The sequence below is a fragment of the Aythya ferina genome (assembly GCF_964211825.1).
Source record: "Aythya ferina genome assembly, chromosome: 2".
Lineage (NCBI taxonomy): Eukaryota > Metazoa > Chordata > Aves > Anseriformes > Anatidae > Aythya > Aythya ferina.
This window is the reverse complement of record NC_140297.1, coordinates 32,752,455-32,758,878: the sequence shown is the minus strand read 5'-3', so window position 1 is coordinate 32,758,878 and position 6,424 is coordinate 32,752,455. Positions and strand designations below refer to the sequence as shown.

The following is a 6,424-nucleotide window of genomic DNA, read 5'->3' as shown; positions in this document are numbered from 1 at the left end:
GGGATATGGCCAACCGCTTTTCAGTGGTCTGTGGGGACAGGACAAGGGTCAATGGCCACAAAATGGAGCACAGGAACTTTCGCACCACTATGCGAAAGAAGTTCTTCACGATGAGGGTGATGGAGCACTGGAACAGGCTGCCCAGGGAGGCTGTGGACTCTCTGTAGATATTCAAGCCCCATCTGGACACCTACTTGTTCAACCTGCTCTAGGAAACCTGCTTTGGCGGGGGAGTTGGACCCAATGATCTCTGGAGGTCCCTTCCAACCCCTACAATCCTGTGAAACGAGACCCACAATGCCTAGGTTTCTCTATCTTCAGTTTAACCTATTGGAGTAACAGCTCCATTAATACAATGTTTCCACAGTCTTCTAACACTTGGATTACCCCTAACAATTGAAAAGAGGAAGATGCAGTGTTTCTAAATCTGGCTTGCATTGATAAGAACCCCTGGTTTTGAAGACGACATCAAACGGCGAGTTGCATAGTGGGGCTTTGGTCCTTCCACAGTCCACAGACGCAAAAGTTTGCAGAGCAGAAGCTTTGCAGAGCTGTATGAACACTGAAGATCCAGTTCTGCAAGAAGTTGATGCAAAAGCTACATGGCACCAGGCAGTTTGGGTGAGGAAGAAAGAGACTGGCATTCTCATGGTGCATGGTTTAACCGAGTTTAGTCTTGTGGGCTGTGTCAATAGAACTGGCTTTGGTTTGTACCCTTTCAGGACACCGAGGACCCAATTTCATGTCTGTGGGCAGCACGGCTAAGCAGGCAGTGTACTCTGTGTCACCAGAGACAAAAGAGGGATTGACTGATGGGCTACGTCAGTGTGCCCTGCACAATGCTGCCGCCACCTTGCTGGAGCAGTTTACGTGCTCCTAGCGCCAAAACGTGTCTCTTGGAGCGCCGGGGGCAAGGCGAGGCAGAGCTGGAGGTGGTGTCAGGAAAGCCTCATCGCTCCTGCCAGGCACTGCGCCAGGCCTCAGCCCTGGGAGGCCAGCCCCACCCTGCAGCCTCCTGGTGCCCATCGGTTGCCACAGCTCCATGCTGCCTAGCAACAAGCGCCAGCGGCCTCGCTATTGGCTGTGCCCAGAGGCAACAAGGCAGGCGGCCAATGGGGTGGCACCTGGCCGTAATGGAGCAGAGGTGTCACAGAGTAGGGTGGGTGACATGGTGCTGGGTGTGCTGGGGCTGCGGCACTCCAGCAATGGTGGCACACAGACGAGGCGTGGCCTTTGGGCTGCTTGTGGCCCCTGAGGAGTGCTCCTGTGTGCAGCTCTCACTGTTGTCTTCACTGTGTGACCCCGCAAGAGGGTGTTGTCGTGCAGCTTTCGGTGTTATCATGGCAGCCGTGAGCAGTTCTGCATCGCTCAACTTTTGGTGATTCTCCACTGCAGCTTCTGAGGAGTACTTTCTTGAGCAGCTTTTGGTGTTTTCTTCACTGCAACTTGAGGAGTGCTTCTGCGTCCAGCTTTTTGTGTTTCCTTCACTGCGTTTCCACTGAGGATGCCTTCATTGTGCAGCTTTTGGGGTTCTTCACACCACATTTCCCCTGAGGAGGGCTTCATCATTCAGCTTTTTTGCATTTTCTTCACTGTGGCACTTGAGGAGTAATTCTTCGTGGAGCTTTTTGTGTTATCTTCACCTTGTGGTCCCTGAGGAGTTCTTCATCGCGCAGCTTTTGGGGTTCTCTTCACTTTGTGACTCCAGAGGAATGGGTCATCGTGCAGATTTTGGTGTTTTCTTCACTACAGCCCTGAGGAGTTCATCATGCAGCTTGTGGTGTTTTCTTCTACTCGGCCCTGAGGAGTTCTGCACCATCCAGCCTTTGGTGTTCTCCTCACCATGTTTTCCATGAGGAGAGCTTCATCATGCCGCTTTTGGTGTTGTTTTCACCTTCCGGCCCCTGAGAAGTGCTTCATCTTCTAACATTTGGTGTTTTTTTTTCTCATTCCAGGCCCTGAGGAGTGCTTCTGCATGTGGCTTCTGGTGTATTCTTCATTGTGACCCATGAGGAGTTCTTCATCATTCAGCTTCTTGGGATCCATGTTTCCACTTTAGGAGAGCTTCATCATCCAGCTTTTGGTGTTTCTCCACTGCAGTCTCTGAGGAGTGCCTTCTCGAGCAGTTTTTGTTGTGGTCTTCACTACATCGCTAAGGAGCTCTTCATCGTGCAGCTTTTGGGGGTTTTCCGCACACCACGTTTCCCCTGAGGTGGGCTTCACTATTCAGCTTGTTGTGTTTTCTTCACTGTGGTGCTTGAGGAGAAATTCTTCATGGAGTTTTTTGGGATTTCTTCTCCCTGTGGCCCCTGAAGTGTGCTTCTGTGTGCGGCTTTTGGTGTGTTCTTCACTACGGCCCTGAGGAGTTCATCATGCAGCTTTTCTGGTTCTCTTCACTTCGGCCATTGATTGCTTTGTCAAGCAGCATTTGGTATTTTCTTCATCGCGGCCCTTGAGGAGTTCTGCATCATCCAGCTTTTGGGGTTCCCTTCATTACATTTACCTGGAGGAGTTCTTCAGAGTGCAGCTTTTCTGGTTCTCTTCACTTCAGCCCTGAGGAGAGCTTCATGGTGCAGCTTGTGGTGTTTACTTCACTGCAGCCCTGAGTTCTGCACCATCCAGCCTTTGGGGTTCTTCACCATGTTTTCCCTGAGGAGAGCTTCATAATGCCGCTTTTGGTGTGGTTTTCACCTTCCAGCCCCTGAGAAGTGCTTCATCTTCTAACATTTGGTGTTTTTTTTCTCATTCCAGGCCCCAAGGAGTGCTTCTGCATGCAGCTTCTGGAGTATTCTTCATTGTCGTCCATGAGGAGTTCTTCATCGTTCAGCTTTTCAGGATCTCTTCACCATGTTTCCACTTTAGGAGAGCTTCATCACCCAGCTTTTGGTGTTTGTTTTCACCTTCCAGCCCCTGAGAAGTGCTTCATCTTCTAGCATTTGGTGTTTGTTTGTTTGTTTGTTTTTTCTCATTCCAGGCCCTGAGAAGTTTTTCATTGTGCAGCTTTGGGTGCTTTCTTCACTACGGGCGTTGAGGACTTCATCATGCAGCTTTTTGTGTTTTCTTCTAGTCGGCGCTAAGGAGTTCTTCATCGTGCAGCTTTTGGTGCTTTCTACAATGAGGCACTTTTTGGCATCTACCATGTCTGCAGCCAGACCGACAGCTCCGTGCCTGACATGTGAAGAAGCACATTCTTCTGTTGTTCTCAATCTGCTAACCAATCCTTTCATGTAGAGCTGTCTTTTTTGTACTAGGAGGTGCCATGTTCTGTCATGCTGCTATAAATCTCTTTCAAACCATTTCCGAGTTCTCTTGCCTCATGTACTGGGTTTACATTGCAAGGTTTTGGTAGCGGGGGGGCCATCAGGGTGGGTTCTGCGAGAAGAATCCAGAAACTGCGCCATGTTAGAGAAGGGCCCGCTGCTGGGCCACAGCCAGGCCAAGAAGCACTGTTTGCGCCTCTGTGAGGCCAGATTTAAGAAGGTTAAAAGAAACAAAAAAACAAACAAACAGAAAACAAAAACATTGCTGCTCAAGAGCAGATGGGAGAGAGGGAGGAATGAGAAACAGCCTTGCAGATGCCAAGGTCAGTGAAGAGGGAGGGGAAGAGGTGCTCCAGGTGCCAGAGCCTGCAGCCTGTGGTGAGGACCACGGTGAAGCAGGCTGTCCCCCTGCAGCCCATGGTGTACTACGGTGGAGCAGGGTTCCACGCTGCAGCCTGTGGAGGAGACCCCAGTGGAGCAGGGGCAGAGAGCGACCAAGAAGGAGTGGCGGAGACAAAGTGCTACAGACTGACCGCAGCCCCCATTGCCCTGCTCCCCTGAGCCACTCGGGGGGAGGAGGTGGGAGAGGGTGGACTGGGGGGGAAAAATCTTACTGTCTCCATCCTCTGAGTCTGCTTTGCCCATCACGATACCTGCTGAGTGATCTCCCCATCCTTATCTCAGCCCTTGAGCTCTTGGCATCGTATTTTCTCTCCCTTTCCCTTTCAGGAAGGGGAGTGAGAGAGCGGCCATGGTGGAACTCGGCTGCCCACCCAAGTAAAAGCACCACACTGTAACACCTAAACTAAAGTCCCTTTGCTGCATCTGAAGTCCTTTCTTCCTTGTCCTAAATCTATGGCCTGGGAAGAAGTTTGTTCGCTTTTTATTTGCAGCATCCTTCTCCACATCTCGGTTCTGCCTTCTCTTGACATTGAAGCCGTAGTCCATTAATCCAATGTTTAATCTTTCCTTAGAGACCATGTTTCCTAAAAGTCTGATCCTAAGAAGGGTCGTTCTTAGCATCACTCCCTGGGTTCCTTGGATGCTTTCTGCTAGGTGTGTGTGTTCCTTGAAATACAATCCTCAGAAATGGACACAATTTCAGTGGAAAATTTCACAGTGGACCCCACACTCTGGATAGAGCAGTCTTCTGTCAGCCGCTCCCTCTCACCTTCTTCAACCTTCTGATGGGAGCACGAGCTGGAGGGTGTCACAGGCTTTCTGAAGGCGACACATGGGAGTCTTCCCTGAGCAAGGTGTTCCACTGTCAGAGAAGGAAATGGCTTTGTTGTTTGTTTCTCACCATCGGCACTTTGTCGCAGCTTCAGTTGTGATTGCCTAACTACACATAACCTATTGGATTATTTCTTGGAGTATTTTTGCAGGAGTGGACATTTAACTCACTAGTTCAAATAGTGAGATCATGTTCATGTCATTCACTTACTTTTCAGCCAAATACAACTTTTCATAAAATTTGCTAGCATTGCAGGGGCCCAGCCATGACCGCTCTCCTCTTAAGGCACCTCCAGAGACGGGGAAAGACTTTGGGAGTGCATTTTGTGTCTTCCCAGTGGGATGCTGATGTGCTAAACTTTTCTATCATGGAGTGTGATGTGAATCTCCAAAACCAAGCAACAACAACACAACAAAAATGAAAGGCTCTTGCTACTGTCTCCCATGATATCCTGCTAACAAAGCTGACAAAGCATGGGACAGAAGAGCAGACAGTAAGGTGGGTTGAGAACTGGATGACTGACCGAGCTCAGAGGGTAGTGATCGGCGGCGCAGAGTCCGGTTGGAGACCTGTGACAAGCTTAGGGGTCGGTGCTGGGTCCCATCTTGTTTGACAGCTTCATCAACAACTCTGATGAGGGAACAGTGTCCACCCTCAGCAAGTACACTGATGATACAAAGCTGGGAGGAGTGGCTGGCACGCCAGAAGGCTGTGCTGCCATTCAGCGAGACCTGGACAGGCTGGAGAGCTGGGCAGGAAGAAACCAGATGAGGTTTAACAACAGCAAGTTGCACCTGGGAGTGTTATATATGGAGTGGTAATTTGTGTCAAGAAGATGGTTGATATTAATAAAGAAGGGGGAGATGTGGGAGTGTGGCCATGGGGGTCGGCAAACCCCATGGTTAATGATAACAGTAGACTCTTAACGATGAGGTCATCAGGAATGTAAAAGAGTTTAGAGGGAACAAAGAAGGGTGATTCAGGAGACTCCATGCAGTCTCAGGGTTGCTTGTTCTCCAGCCGTTAAAGCATGAATGTTTCTGGGTGTTTGCTGTTGTTGTTATTTGCAAACTTGTTTGACCAATGAAAAGTTGTTTTTGAAAAGGACTGCTGTGGGGTGAAGGGTATAAGAGGAGAGCCTGCCCTCAAGATAAAAAAAAAGGCAACGCGATGTGATGAAGTTATGTCATCAATAAAGAAGCAGAAAGAAGGAACGAAAAGGAACAGGCTAGCAGAATGGAAACCAGGACGGGAACAGGCACATTGATCACCTCATGAAGATCGGTTTGGCCAAACTCAGCAAACTGCTCAGAGAAGCTCATACAGAAAGTTGCTGGAAACAGGCGCACCGGAGCTGGAGAGAAGCTCGAGCTGAGAGAAGCGGACCTGTGCACACAGCTGCCCCTCGCTGGTAAGCAGTTGCGCATTATGGGGAATCATACGTCCTAAGGAACAAAGACTGTCCTGGTAGCCTTACAGCTTATTCTTCTCATTAACAATCGGACAGTTTATGAGCCTGAAATATGGAACTAAATTGAGGTCAAGGTGTGGGACTCTGCAACTAAAAACGATAGGGTTTCAGCACCTGGCGAGCAATCTCTGAGTCCTTAAAGAGCCATGTGGAGCCACAATCACAAACGTGTGGCTTGCCAGATAGTGAGGGAGCTGCGGGCTCCTTTACTGATCAGATTGCTACGCCATGGGCCCCTCTGCTGCTACAGCCATTGAAGGCATTTGCTGTTCCACCCCCTGTTGACCTGGATGTTCCTTTTGACCCAGCCTCATTGGCCTTGAAAAGGAGACTTTTTATACTTTTTATATAAGTATAAATATTACTAAATTCAGATTGAGTTGAGACTTCGTTTATAACATGGGTAAATTGAGACAGCTTAGCTGGAATCAGTGAGATTCCAACCACCTGCACCAGCTG

At 49.3% G+C, this 6,424-nt stretch overlaps 1 long non-coding RNA gene across 1 annotated transcript; it reads left to right on the top strand.

The window, feature by feature from the left end:
- The first annotated feature begins 1,232 nt into the window (after positions 1 to 1,232).
- LOC311432017 lies at positions 1,233 to 3,298 on the top strand. Its single transcript, XR_014689780.1, has 2 exons — positions 1,233 to 1,881; positions 1,956 to 3,298. It is a non-coding gene; the product is annotated as an uncharacterized lncRNA (long non-coding RNA).
- The last annotated feature ends 3,126 nt before the right edge of the window (positions 3,299 to 6,424 follow it).